The sequence below is a fragment of the Hirundo rustica genome, chromosome Z (assembly GCF_015227805.2).
Source record: "Hirundo rustica isolate bHirRus1 chromosome Z, bHirRus1.pri.v3, whole genome shotgun sequence".
NCBI classification, from domain to species: domain Eukaryota; kingdom Metazoa; phylum Chordata; class Aves; order Passeriformes; family Hirundinidae; genus Hirundo; species Hirundo rustica.
Window position 1 is genome coordinate 82,717,455 of NC_053488.1, and position 15,805 is coordinate 82,733,259.

Below are 15,805 nucleotides of genomic sequence, written 5' to 3' on the forward strand. Positions count from 1 at the left end.
GTCTGTTGGAGATAGCTGTAAACAACCAGCTGACCTTGTGCGAGCTCCTTTACCTGCTTCAGACAGAAAAAAAAAAAAAAAATCTGTCATTAAAGACAAAAAACACAGGCACCTGAGTAATTAGTGCTTGCACCAAGGAATGGTATGGGATCAGGTGTTGGGGAGGAGGAGCAATTTCTACAATCAGGAATGCATGCAGCACAACTGGGTATAGAAACAGAGCAGTACACAAAACATTTGCCATTACAACACAGGTTACCTGAAAGGAAGCACTGGGGAAACACGTGAATCTTGTGTTGTAATCCATTTAAAAGTCAAGGTAAAATATTCAGTCTGTAACACTGAAGATAGTCCTACTCTTACCATAGCATAGATACCCAAACAACTTCATAATGTGCTGAATTAATTTACTTTTCTTCTTTTTTTTTTTTTTTTTTTTTTAAGTCAGAACAGGTTTAGCTTTCCAATTATTATTAGCATCACAAGTCACCATTCTAACTTATCATTTTCAACTATGCTGACATTGAGGAACAGAGAAACAGTCCCTCTGTTGTTTCTTTGCTTCCAAACTCCATTATAGTGCAACCATAGGTGACCATCTTTTTTCAAAAGTGACATATTTGGTAGATCTTTCTCTGTGTGATACGTAAGACAAAGCACTTTAATTTTAGCAATGATTAAAATTGCATTAGGTGAAACAAATGCAAAGCACTTGGATCATTTTCTAAAACAAATGAAGGATCCAATATCCTTTATTAGATCTAGGAAATACAGGATATTTCTCTATAGTGAAAGCTGTATTTCTTCTGTTGGGTGATTTTAATGCAGCTCAGGTGCTCATAATTTGTATTAGCAGCTTCCAGTATCTTTAAAGTTCCAGCATGTTGTGAAGCTTTAATTATCTTCTTGTCATTTTACTGTTGTAGATTTGCTACATGTATCACTGTACTAAGTCACAGAACAAAGATGTGACACAGGCAAATAGTATTGATGGGGAATTCCGTCAAAAAAAATCTCCTTAGTTACATTATTAAGCTTTCCCTATAAAGGCAAACTCAGCTCAAGGTGCTGCAGTCTTGATTTCTAATTTGTTTGGAATTTTTTTGATTTTCTGTCTCCCATTAAATATTATTCTCTCCTGGGAGTTGTTTTATGCATTGGTTTTTGCAATTGCATCCATATTACACTGGGACCCAAATCCACAGTTTGCGAACTCACGTTACACAGAAGAATTTAGACAAATAATCACTTTTGGTTTTGTTTTTTTTTTTAATAGACAGATACTTTGCCTCTTTGAGCAAGGATGGGACTCAGAGTAGTTACAGCACCATTTGTCTCCACAGTCAAGGATATGCATGTTGACTTCTTAAGAGTTTACTAAATAAAACCCCTCTCCAGGCTGTACTTTGTATGTAAGAAATTTAGAGTTTAATGAAGTGAAACTAGTATTTAAACTCACTGTGCTCCAGAGTAGCAATCAGTGCTGGCCTGAGAATACAAAAAATCTCCTAAAAATCTGTGTTGCACAGGGAGAATACAAAAAATCTCCTAAAAATCTGTGTTGCACAGGTCTCTGTGGGTAGTCTCTCTCTCGGAGCCCCGGCTCCGTTCTTACCTCGGCTAGCTTGAGAGAACAACCACAGCTGGAAAAATTTTTCCTCAGGGCTCCAAAACACCCAGGAGCGGGTGTGAACCTTTTCCTTTAGAGAGAGATTAGGTTCCCGTCGATGGCAAAGGAAGGTCTGCACTTGATCAGGGGGGAAAAAAGGGCTTTATTCAGTCTTTCTCCTGTGGGCCTGCCCCCACCTGAGTCAGGAGCCCCTTCCCTGCCCCCGAGCCAAGAGAAAGAACCGACCCCATGCCTGGGCTTATATCCAGGGAAGGGGCTAGAGGCGGGGACAAGCCACTACACAATCAGGGATAAAGTGGGAGTGGAACAGAGTTGGATTACATTCCAGTGTTGGTGAATGGGCGGGAAAAGGGAGCAGGGACAAACCTCGGGATGATACATTTTCCAGGGAACAGGGGGATACAGAAGAAACCATTACAAAACACAATATAATATGAAATACAATATAAACCCAAATAATACACAGCAACAGGCCTCATCACTAATGCAGCACATGGTGACTATTTCAATTTAAATAATCTCAAGTGGGGCTGACATTTTTATTTCTAAAATGTAATTTTTACTGATTTTTATGGCTACTAGGTAAGTTTTAATATCTGTTCATCTCAAAAATACACGCAGAGGAGAGAAACGTCATTACCACACCACAGACCTGGTTTCTATTCCTAGCAAGTTATTTAGCGCTTTCTGGGAAATGTAGGTGCAGACAGAGGCAAAGTCTCCTATTCCTGCTCTCGCTGGGTTACTTGTGTCAGCACAGCACTATACCCAACCAAACCCAGTTGAATCCTCTCCTAGAGAAGCTTCTCCAGCTACCCTTGTCTTCAACTGGAATGTGAGAAGGCAACTGCTCTGGTGATTATAATTCAAAATTAACTGAGCTTGAAACCCTCCCATTTGTAAGGGGTAAATATTAATAACTACTTTCTGGTCATTTGCCAGCTGAAGTCAGTTGAAGCTTGTAGAATTACTCTGTCGGTATGAAATAGAGAATTATATATGAAAGTTGAGAACCATTAAAGTGGGTTTTGGTTTTAGAGGTTTTGTCTGTTTCACATAAAAGCATTTAAGAATTCTAACTAGCAGCTGATAATTTCTGCTGCTAGAAAATACTATTTCAAAGGCAATGAAATCTTTGTACCTACACACCCTTTCTTCACCCCTTTTACTCAAAGGGTGTGATCCCCTCAATTCAAATAAATATTTTCAAACTTATTTTATATAGACAATGAGGGTATTGACACAAAAGTCTACTTTCTCTTTCTCCTCTCCACCTCCAGCTTCTTCCTACAAGGAATATGCCACAAGATAGATACCCATGGCATTATTCTGTCGCAGTGTCCTATGTGCGCTGACCAGCGCAGCCACAGGCTAGCTCAGACGGGTTTTCCCACTGCGGCAATGTTGTGCGGTCGGGGTGGCTGGCTAGGTGAGCCACCTCCTCCTGGTGGGGACTTGGATCTCCCACACCAGCGACGGGCACGATGATGGAAAGGCAACCACGGCAACCGAATGAAAGGCTGACTCCACTGAGCAGGGTACAGCGTTGGTTTATTGGGGGAGAGGGAGCACGGAGCTCTGCACTCTCAGACCTGCTGCCCAGAAGAGCACCGAGAGCAGGCCTGCAGCAACTTTTAAGGGGGGGTGGAAACAGGGGTGGCGACAACCGTTCAGCCAATTACAGAACTTGGGGGTGTAACCGGGGGTGTAAACCATAGAACAGGGGACCAACCATGAAACGACTGAAGGGGATTTCCAGGGCCCCAGCCTATCACTCAACACCCTCCCTGGAGCTTTCCAGAAGCCAGGGAAGGGTCCTGGAGTGATAGACAGGGCGCCCAAGAGGGGATTGACAACTCGGTATGAGGGGGAAGGGATGATTGACATTTAACGAACAAGCTCAACTTTGCAGTAAACAAGTCTGAACCAATACAGAAAGAGGGGAGTACATAGAACAAGCCATTATACTAATCTGTATAAAATCATATAAAACAAATAAAACAAATCGCACACCACCACATTATTCCACTAATATTAAAAATTTGGTTTCTTTTCTCTCAAAAACCAGCTGATTAGAGCTAGGTGCATGACAGACGGTTTACTTTTGAAATAGCCTGTTTGGGGGCTTGGTTTTGATGGGTTTGGGGAGAATGAGGAAGCGCTCCCTTCTCACTCCTCTTCAAATAAAGCATAATCAGTATGGTTTTCTGATATACTGCTCCTTGTCTAAGTTGACTCATCACATTGACCAAGGAGTCTGGAATGCTTTAAGTACCTTTATTTTGTTCTCATTTTCATTTCAGACATTACCCTCCTCGTCATCTCAGATGGAAGAAAGCAGAGCAGTCTCTGTGATGTGCTAGTCTGCCATTGTGCTGGCCACTTTGTACATAAAAGGACAGAGTTTTCTATTGTTCCAGCAGAGTCATCATTTTTGTGCCTCATTATTTCAAACCCTTTCCACTTCATTATAAAAACACCATTTGCTAGAGCTAAGGTAAGTAGCACAATAGCCTATCAGGGCAGCATGAATTAATCAATACAGCCTGTACAACTGAGAAGTACAAAGTCACTCTCACTGGAAGGTATAGGTTTCATTTCAAGCTGCTCTCCATCCTTCTAATTAAGTACTTATAATTCATCTTCTGCAAAATCCTCAGGTCCCAGGTATAAAAACAAACATCTCTGTTGAGAAACAGATGTCAGTATAACTAAAGTAGAAACAAAATAACCCAACTGTAGGAAAAACAAAAAGAGAAAAAATTGAGTCAAACATGTTAGTCCCTACTCCATCTAGAAGAGTTTGGTTTGACTCATATACACCTGCCTATTTTACAGTGTTCCAAGCCTCAGAGTCACTTGTTTGATCCAGCAAGAAGAAAGCAAGCAAGGGCCAAGAGAGCTTTTCTATTCATTCTTTTCACTGCCCAACACCTCATCTCACTGTCAAAGAGCACAGGCATCTTGCAGCCTGGCACTCACTAGAACTCAGAAAGGACAATTTTTATTTCTAGGGCTGCTATTGAACCAGAAAGCTATCAGGGTTCAAGGCTCATTACGCTATTTCAGCTTCACTGAGTGACCCATGTGGGCTGTACATCCAACATTCACTCCACTAGCTGTACTTACAAAAATTTGATTTTTGTTCTTGAAACAGGCTTCTATGTTCCATTCTGTATTGTGAGTGGAGTTAATTTCCACTACCCACCCAGAGAAAATCAGACCGGTGGGAGCCAGCAGAGCCCTGGAGTTAATTGCTGTAGGAGCTGCCTACCAAATTCCCGTATAGCCCTACCACCACAGTCATCCTTTGTCATTCACAGCCCCTCTATCCATGCAACTTGCAACTCAGCCTCTCAAGTTAAGAGAAATGTTATACAGCAAGAAAGTCAGCCCTGGTCCTTTCTACTTTCAAGACATTGTTTCAAGATGTAGAAGAAGACAGGCTTGGGGACTGTAGTCAAGTACTAGGTCTTTCTAATTACAGGACTAGGAAATGGGAGGAGTAGCACCAGTCCTTCAGAGCAGGAGGACTTCATTCCTTCCTGCAGTACAGCAGTATTGTCTTCTTCTTCAGAAGGCACAGAGCCACCAACTAGGAGTTAGCACTCATCTACTTGTGCCTAACTGTGCTGAGGTGGATCCAGCACACGCTTTTATCTCCTCTGATCATACAGAAAAAAGCAGAAAAATGGGAAGACATAATTCCCCTGTTGTTGTGTTCCTCTGAGGAATGGTTTTTCCCCTCAGAGTCCCCCTGAAGCCTGTACCATGTAGTTTAACCCTTCTTCCCTATCTTACCTACTCCTGACCCTATTGGCTCAGGGCCAATATCTTTCCTTGGCCCAAAAACTAGATAAACCCCTGTCTCTTCCTGTTCGCTCACTCTCTCCTCGCTCTCCTGGAACATCACTTCGAGAATAAAGCTTGGACTGAAGCTGGGGGTGAGAGCCACTCTTTTGAAATCTTTATTCTGTCTCTATGAAATATATTTCCCTAAAATCCCTGAACAACTGAGCTAGCGAGAGCCGGGGGGGTGGCTGGAGGGAGTATATTTCACCCTGTTACTCCCAAATCTTATTTATTCTGTAGTCAAGCTCTAAAGCAAAGACTTTAAAGCAATAGCCAGTTTGTTCATTAACCAGAGGTCCTACCCAAGTTGCTTTTGTTCAGCTGTGCCATTGTATAGAATTGTGCTTTTGTACAGATCTGGCCTGAAGTCATGTAGAAGGCACTGCAGAGCTGACAGAGATAGAATAAATGCCTTGAATAAGGAAATGTTATGCAATTTTTAAAATTTACTTTGTGAGAATCCTCCTCACAGACCAAGACTAATACTGTGCCAAGAGCCTTATACATACAACACTGCAATTAATTCTGTATCATTCTGCTAGTTTTCCACTGTGATTTAATGTATGGGATTTTATCACCAGTCTAAAACAGGGAAGGGTCAATTAATCCCCTTCACCTGAAAGGCAGCCAGATTTGCCACATAATCTCCTACTGTTTCGAAATTAATATAATAGAAAATTTTGTGGGTGTATTTGCATCATATTAACTCGAGCTGGATCAAACCCAGGATGAAGGACAGTATTCTCTAGTGACACAAAGAGCAACAATGACCTGGAGCCCTTTCATCAGACCAGCTCACCAATTATATCAGAACTGAACAGAGACTGAGGTTTCATCCTCGCTCCTATTATCCAGCTTCTGAGTAAACTTAAATACTACAGTATCATTTCCAAAAAAGCCTAGGCTGTCACAGGCAGGAATGATCACTTCTCTTTCTCCAGGAAGGTGTAGGCAGATTGCTGGGGAGTCATAATGGAAATGCATCCCAGAACAGCAAAATGAGTGAAATGTTTTACTTTGTTCAGCTCGCTGTTGAGCCATCCTATTTGGCCACATATGGAGGCCAGTACTGTACTGCTGCTCTTTAAGGACCTTATATTTACAATTTTTCTTCAAAAAGAACAGTAAGAAAATTTAAATATCCAAGAGCTCTAAGGCATTCCAGAAGCCTTCAGTGCACCTGGCACTGCTCTCTCAATGCAGCAGTGTTAGTGCTTTTTGTCTACCCTCTACCCTGTCCCATCAGATGTGTTGCGTGTACTCACCTGAGCTGTACTGTCAACACTGTCCTGTTACTTCTGGGATCACCTTAGATACTCTTCTTGTTCAAGCAACTCTGCAGCAGCAATACCTTCCTCAACAGCATTTCAGCCTTGCTACCACCTACTCAGACTAAACAGATCAGCATTCAGTTTCCCGTGAGTCTGTAGAAATGGGGTTTATTCTAAGAGAATTCTAGGGGCTTCTGATAAACTGGATTAAAACCATTGATCATCTTGCAGAAAACTCTGTCTACATTCAGCCAAGTTCTAAGGTAGGATGTACATGTGTCATACACAAGAGCCTAGTAATTCACTTACAATGTCTTTAATGCTGTCATTGGGAAAAAAAAATATATGAGAGCAACAGAAGTCTGGGGTTTTAACATTGCCTGAAAACTGGCAAAAAGCCCTACCCACAGTCCCTGAAAAGGCTTTTCTTCAGGACCTGCAAAGCTTTTCACTTTTCTTTAAAGTTAAAAGAGCTTTCTGCCACTTTCATGTAGTTTTTCACCATCTGTGTTCTGCCCACTCCATCAGAGGGTTCTCCCTGATTCCCTTCTCCACATGTGGGTCTCCTTTGAACAGCCTTTCTCTTCAAGCAGCTGGGACAGGAAAAACACACTCTTCTCTTCCCATCTCTTCCCATTCCACATCAGCAGTCTTTCCCTCTCTGCCCAGAAAACTTCCAGTGCAGAGCGAGCCTGTGTGTTGGGTAAGAGCTGCTCTGGGTGGCACGTCCTGGACCTTGGGTAGGTGAGACAGACAACAGGAGAACCAGGCTCCCTCGGGCTGCTTCACACACCTGCCTCCAGTACAAGGCAGGTCTCCAAGGCCACTTCCTGACACCTTGCAAAAGCAGAGCAGCAGGAGCTGGGTTGTAGCAAGGAGGGAAGGTTCTGACACCCTGTCTAAGAGGATGAAAAATATCATCACTGTTAGTGAGGTGGAGCTGCCTTTGTGCTGATATTTGACATACAGACCTAGCAAACAGACTCTCCAAAGCAAACACCACCCATATTGCAAGCTGACTTCTGTAAACTGCAATTACCTGTCCTTAACTGGCAGTTACAGGAATGCTGTCAGTATATTCATGTCAAAAAGTCCAACCACAAAAGCAAAAATTTAAAGAAAAAGGACATTGCCAATAAAAATCAGACCTGAGACTGATGACTACTGTAGATGTTGGATGGCTCTGCCCCTAAATACACCTGAAATCAACCATTAAATATTGCACTGTAAAACTGCCCCATACTGAAAGTTTTGCCCAAGCCTTAGAGGCCACCCGTCCTCCAGAGACACATTTCTGTTCAGCAGAATTACAGGATCACCACAGAAAAATAAAACAAATCTGTTAGCAGAGTTAGGCGACCTTCAGGAGAACATCACCTTCTAAGAAACTTACAGATATAGAACTCAAAATTAGTGGGGTTAAAAGACCTCACAGGCTTTTGTATCCTTGATTGCTTCCTTTGAGCCAAGTCATGCATGGATATGAAGCACTGAGCATATAAATTTCCACGAAACTCACTGTCCTGGCTATATTTCTTACTGATTTGAGTAATTTCTTAAAACTGATATTCTTTCAGTGTTTATAATCTTGCAGGAACCCTGGCCACAGAGTACAAGGGACCTCATGGATGACGGAATCCAGCTTCCTTTTCTTGAAATAGTGCCATATAATCCCAGTCATAAGACTTGCCAACCCAGATTTTAAACTAGTAAGGCCTCCTGTTCCCTGTGCTCTGTGGATATGGCTCTCCAATATAGCGCCCTGATGGTTAAGTGGTTCTGCTGTGGTTTTAGCAGACTTCATAGAACACTTACTGTCTTTTCAGCTCTACCTGCAAAGCACTTCCAAAGATTCTCTGTTAAGACTTACCATAGTAAACCTGCTGATTCCATAACACAAATTCAAAGTAATTCCAGGTCAAACCTTTAATCAGAGTGACCTCTGTAAGCTGCTTCTCCCCCTTAGTAAAGAGTTATATGAAACCGTGAAGGAGGTTGGAGAGTTACTGATGATGTGCCTTTTTAAAAGGCACCATTAAGATTTGGGTATTTTTATCTTTTAGAAAAAAGCATTTGCAGATTATAACTCTAAAGAGACAATTATAAGAGCATTCTGAGAGTATTTTCATTTAAACTATATGGGGGAGAAATGGTACAGCAAAGTATGGGAAAGAAAATACATTGCCTAAGCCTTTTTCTTGAATAGGATCCTAACTAGCCATGTCACAGCTGCAGTGAAGTGTCTCCTGTTCCTGTTATTTGCTACTGTAAGGGTGACATCATTTGCCAAAGTGTGCTTGTAAGAAATTAAATGTTTTCCAAATGAAACTTCAGAATAAGACAGATTTTCAATTTGAATGTTTACCCTGATTAGTGTCTGTGAAGCTCCTTTGAAAATTTTTGTATCATGCACAGATTCAAAATTATTGCCAAATGTAGTTTGAATTTGGGAAGGTTTCAGGAAGGAAGCCCAGTTACCCACAGAAAGGGATGAAGAGACTGTTTACAGGACTGAGAAGGCAGAACAGTACTGAAAGAAAGAAAGTGGCAAAGTTCCAACATGGAGCACTTTGGACCCAGTTGCTTTCTGTCTACCAAGATTTGTTCACAGGCCTGAGTTAACTTGTTAGCCTTTTACCTTGGACAATAAGCCTCAAATTAGCTGTAAGTAACAAATTAAGGGCTTGATCCTACACTCCCAGTTCCCTTTCACTTCAAGCTGAGGAGGGAGAATCAAGACCTATATTAATGTTGATCATGGTGTCATTCCTGATGGACATCTATCCAGAAAAATTCCAGAAAAGAAAACTCCCACAATTAACCTAGCTACTGCAGACAATTTTGGACCACAGCAGAAAATGAAGCAGCGTTATTTCTACTGATCCCAGTAGAATCAGAGAACCTCAGTCAGTCTTTCAAGACTCTTGTTTGCATATGAGTGTTTGTGCCAACTTGTGTCAAGTTCTCATTTCCGAAGAAAAATAAGTTTAACCTCACAATATTTGTCCATTACTGTAGGACTGCTCTGTTTTCCTGATTTAAGTCACCAAATTGAGTACAACTGTAAAGAAGTCCCAACACTTCCATCAGAAAGACCTTGGAAACACAATATGAATCTATTATACCTTTTTTGTCCATAAAGTATGGAAATAGCCAAAACAAAATATGAGTACGCGGAAAGGGCAAAGCATGTAATAATCTAAACAGATTGACAAGTTGTAACACTGGGTATTCTCTGTAGAATGCTCAGAATTTTATTACTTACTAATAGGCCAAACAAACATCTTGGTCAGTCTCGACTTGACTTATGTTATATGAAATACCAGAACACCCGTAGTGAGGAAGGACTGACATCTCACTGGCCTAAAGAGGTGACTCGATTTTCAGATGTGCCAGGAAGTTGCTGATGGTAAATTACTGTTGTGTCAGAGAACATGCACTCTGTAGAATAAACACTTTAAATAAATAACTTTAGTTCTCTAGCATTAGAATCAAAAAGCACAGATAGTTGCCATGAGACCTTGGGAACAAAGCAGTTTTGGTAGCTAACATCAAGGAGGAGATTTTCCCCTGTGTTATAGAGTCTTCAGAGGGGATGTAAAAAAATCTTGGGGAATAACCAGATGCATGAACAGATGAAAATGTGTGGCTAAGAATAAAAACAGAAGGGGTTTATGAACTTGGTCTTCCTACCTTCGTCTGTATTCCTCTTAGAAAGGTTTTGCAGAGCTTCTGCAAGAGATTATTCTTGCTTTTGAATTTGCAACAGCAGTTGTCTCCAATAGCACCTCTCTATAAACGATGAATACACATTCAAGGAGCACGAGTTACACCATCACAATACCTCAAGCCATTTGCTTTAGCAGCAACCTTTAAAAGGATGACGCACAACTGTTCAGTCTTCATGCTTCCTTTCCTTCCTTCCAAGATTAAACAAACGTTTCTCCCAAACTACTGCAAATTTTCTTGGGGCGACAGGATCACATTATGATGAAGCCCGTCAAATTTGTTTTAGAACTATAAAATGCTGGGATCAGACCAAAAGAATCCCTCCAGGCAAATGGCATATTTCTCCTCTTATGCATTATATCTACAGTCTCATTCCAATACCATGTACCAAATCCTTTTCCTCATGCAGAGAAGCCAGGTAACACATGACAGCCCACAGAGAACATTTCTGACAGCTTCTTTGACAGATGCTCAAGACATGCTGCTGACGCCGTATTTTTTACCTGGTTGAGATTAATAATTAAAACTGATTCAGCACTGAGAATCTTCTAACTTTTACTGATCAGGAAAAAACCTGTTCAACTATGAGATGACTAGAATCATTAAAATTCTATTTCAGAGAACTGCTGTTAAGTGATAATTTTGCCCTTCAAACTAGAAGACAGAATTCATAATTGAATCCAAAGACTTAGTTATATATATTTGGTGGGGTTTTTTCATAATAGAAAGAATGACTTGAGCAGAAATCCATTAAATGTTTTAGTATTCCCATGCTAGTCTGATTCTAAATTTTTCCATTAAGTAGCACAGTCATAATGGCATTAACCTACTTAAGCAGCAAAAACAGCACATAATTATCACTTTTAATTCAATCTTTTAGCATGTGAATAGATACTGCACATCAGTGAAAATTTGCATTCCTAAAGAGATTTTTCTATTCTGTCATAGCAGCTTCACCTCCTCTTGTACTGATATAACTGATTCAAGCATGTGTATAATTTTTTCCTCAAGAAAAATTACTCAGATTAATGAGATGACAAATTTAAACCCAGAGGTGTAGCAATCAGCTACTGCTTTATTTACCTTAAGATAGATGTTTAGATATGAGCAGGAACTAGGGAACAATTACCCATGTACCAGCATATCAGTGTCTTAAACAATGAGCATACTCTCCAAATTATAAGTATGTTAGATATTGCACATATTGAAAACAAAAATCCCATATAGAGGGTATAAAGTATATGGAAGCCCTATAGAAATTAGGGGAGAAGAGAGAAAACTATGCAGCACATAACATCCCTCTCTTGCCTCTCTGAAAAACCATCTATTTATTTAAAGGGGACCTCCTTTTCTTGGTACTTAGGAAGTGTGACATATTTGTACCTGCAGCACCATCCAGCAGCGGCAGTGGCTTGCTCCCTGCCCTCACAAGACTGCTGGGAGGTGTTACTGGTGCAAACAAACCAAAATTCACTCCCCATCACGGCCATCCTCGGTGCCAGCCCTGCAGGGAGACAGGAGTAGTACTGAGTATTGTAGGCTCAGGGATCTCCAGGGGCCGTTTTCTTGGTGCCCCCTTCCATACAACTGTCCCCCCGTTACACTGCAGATACTACCATCAAGCTAAGGAGCAGTGGCACCTTTGCAGTTTTATATATTTGTTAAAGGACTCCATAAAGGCCAGTAAAAGGCAGAGCACGGGAGTGCTGTGGTTTACTTGTCAACAGTACAGCTTTTGCGAAAAGCTGCAGCACAGCAGCTGTGCAAGTGACAAGTCTAAATACAGCCCCCTGTTTCCAAACCAAATAGAAAGAAACTGGGCAGCCGGCTTGGACTGGCCGGGCTGAGCCTTTGTGAGGCAACATAGCACTGCCAACATCTGTTTTAAAGATAAATAGGCTGAAATCTAACACGTCGCTGATCTCAGACTCAGCAAACTCAGACCTTGTCCACTCTTCTCTCTTGCCCGCAGTCTATGCAACTTCCATGTGCTCCCGTGTGACTGCCATGGGCACTGCTTACAGTGCCACTGAACTTCTGAACTTCTGAACCTGCTTCCTCAGAAACTAAACAGCTTCTACACCTGATCACAGTGCCAAAGTGACAGCATCCCCTCCTATACGGAACAAGCTCTCTCTTTCACAGGTCCTCAGCTGGCAGGGAAGGATGAAACAATTCTTCCCGAACCCCAAGACCAGGCATTTAATGTCCATGGTACATCACAAATCTACAGCTGCAGTACAGGGCTCTGAGTTCTGCTATGACATCATTAGTAATTCCAGTTTGTTGCAAACACATATCTAGCCTCTACACATACAGCTCAGGAATCTCCTGTTTCAACATTGCTATAAGAAAGCAGATGTCTTCTTGGAGAATCTGATACTTCAAAGCCTTGATTTCCTTAGCAAAATTAAGAGATGTTAACATTTGGTACAAGAAAACATCTTGTGGAAGCTACTGGCATTCAGGCCTGTCATATGCTCGATTTCCATCCTTCCTCTTTCTTCTCTTCCCTTAGTGGGTTAATGTCAACATAAATTCACAGGTCTTTCCATCTAGTAACAATAGCCACTTACTCACCATAAGCCCTTTTACAAGACATACCATGCCAGAAGCTTTTGTATCTCTCCAGGCTGTAGGTAGCCAAACCAAGGCAATGTTTAAAATACATTTTCTCAGACACTGGAACAGAATCCATGTTAACCAAAACACAAGCCTAGTCCTGCGCTCAGATTTCATAAACTGTCCATAAATAACATCAAGGCAGCTCCAGAAGAGCAAGGTTTCCCTTCTGGCTTCTCAGTCTGCGTCACTGCTGCTCACAATGGTGCTTCTTACCTATGCAATCTGAGCCTGCAAAATCATAATTTGGGACTATAATTTTCTGCAGAGGTCTTTTTCAAATAATTCCAGACTGACAAAACTAAGTTACTTGAAGATGCTGCAAAATCATTTTGTCACTGTTTCATGCATTTTATTTTAAAGACCTATTAAGAACTCATTCTTTCTAGCAGAATGCTATTTTCATTTCAATTTTTCCTTTAGGATCTTGAAAATAAGATTTCCCTTCTTCTTCTTCTTCTTCTTCTTTTTTTTTTTTCCTTTTTTTTTTTTTTTTTTTTTTTTGGGGGGGGGGGTGGTGTCTATTTCTATTTGATCAATGATGATTCATTTTTTCCTGTGCTTTTAAAAGAGTTGACATTAAAATATCTAGTTCCTATTCTCTTTCTGTTGTATTTGTGCATGGAGCCATTCAAATGACAATGATGTCATTTCAGCTCTAGGCATTGTCTCTGATGGTTCAGTTCCAGCTGAATTACTGGAGCCAGCAGGACATTAGCATTCATTTGATTGATTTAGCATACTCAGAGAATAAGATGGGTTTTGTATGCAGTGACACACATGAAAATCTGAAGAAATTATAAAGCACTCCAAAGTTCTTTTGCAGTCATGTATCTTTTCCTTCTCACATACCTTCCTGTGCTTGAGAGCACCACCTAAATAACAGCCATTTCAATGCCAAGCCCTTTCTTGACAGTTCTCATGGAAGAAAGGTGAGAGAAAAGTGATACAAAACTATTGTTTAACATAGTTCATCAATTTAACAGATTTCAAGGATAAAAGATCATATTATGCATTACCTCCTATAAATATAAGAGAATTTCAACTGCAATTTCCACATTTTGTCCAACAGTTGGAAAGAACATTTTTTAAAGGTAAATTCTTCAATCTGAATCCTAAAATAAGTACTAAAAATATAACACTTGATGGCTTTAAAAGTTTCTTCCCTTGTCCAGTGCCTACCCTTAAGACATGGTTTTGGTGTTGTATGTGGCTCAAGATGCACGTGACCTATAAAGAGTTTGTATCTTTTCAGATTCCAGATTCTTGAATGTAAAACTAAAGTGAAGAAGAGAATACAGGGCAAAATTTTCAGAAGAGGTGGCTAAAGCTTGGCTCAGGAATTCATTCCTCCAAAAAGCAATCCTGAGCTGAGCAGGTGCTTGTGAACTGAAGCAAGAAATATTTTCCTGTAAACCAGAATCTCCACCTCACTATTTTACGACTTCTAAACAGGGATTCCCAACCTTTTCAACAATAGGACTGAAGACCTCAGCAGATATGTTTGTTCAACTGTACACTTTGTGGGCATCATGAAACAATTGGAAGGACTGTACCATAACAGAACATAGTTGCTCTCTTCTTAAAAGCCCTTTTCCTGCACCATTTCTGTTGGCTCCAATGGGTGTTCAGCTACTCAAGGTGAGTTTGGGGCCTCCCGACTATAACCCTACTTGACCCCTGTAACAGGACCTTTCGCCCCCTGATAAAGCAAAAGGTTATTTCTACTTTCCCCGTGGCTAAGCTAGGCCAGGATGGTTTGTTTTGGGATGAATTATTTCAGCTCAAAACACCCTTAGCCAGAGTTGGGGGTTAGATTTGTTTCTTTTTTGTTGTTGTTGTTTTTTGTTGTTGTTTTGTTTTGTTTTGTTTTATGGTGGATTTTTGGTGAGTTTTGTTTGTTTATTTGTTTGTTTGTTGCTTTTGGTTTTGTTTTTACTTACAGAATTCTTTCCCATAAGTTGCTATAAAACTAACTACTCGGTACTTAGAGGTACTTAAGCAGAACAAAGGGGCCAAAGGAGCTCTACGCTTCTTTTGTCTCTGGGAGTTTCTGTCGGAGGGGGAAAATACCGCAAATTAGGGGGGGGCAGAAAAAAGGACGGGGCTGGGGGCAGTTTTCTCGCTCTTGCTCTCGGCATCAGAGAAAGGACGGCCAGGCTATTGCTTACTGCAGGAGGAGTTCGCTGTCACCACCATTCCAGCTTGGTGCTCTCAGAGTCCTGCAGGGGCACCAAGATCAGACTGCACCGGGCTCTCTGAAACAAAGCCCCTCGAGGTTCCTGGTTCTGTTTATTATTAATGCTGTAGTTGTTCTTGTTTGTTCCCTTGTTATACATACTAGTAAAATACTGTTACTCCTATCCCCGGACACCTCTGCCTGAGAGCCCTTTAATTTTCTAAATTATAATAATTTGGAGGGAGGGGGTTTGAATTCTCCATTCCAAGGGAGGCCCTGCCCCTCCCTCGCACATACTTGTCTTTCAAATGAAGACAGCCAGCAATAAACTTCCTTCCTTGAATGGTGATGTGAAAAACAAGGTTCACGTTCTTGGTTAAATTTTAAAAGTTTAATAAAAAGACAATAGGAGACGGAAATAAAGCAAAGGGTTTCTATATATGTGTGTGTGTGTGTGTGTGTATATATATATATATATATATATATATATATATCTCCAGGTGCTTGGCATTCAGCCAAGAG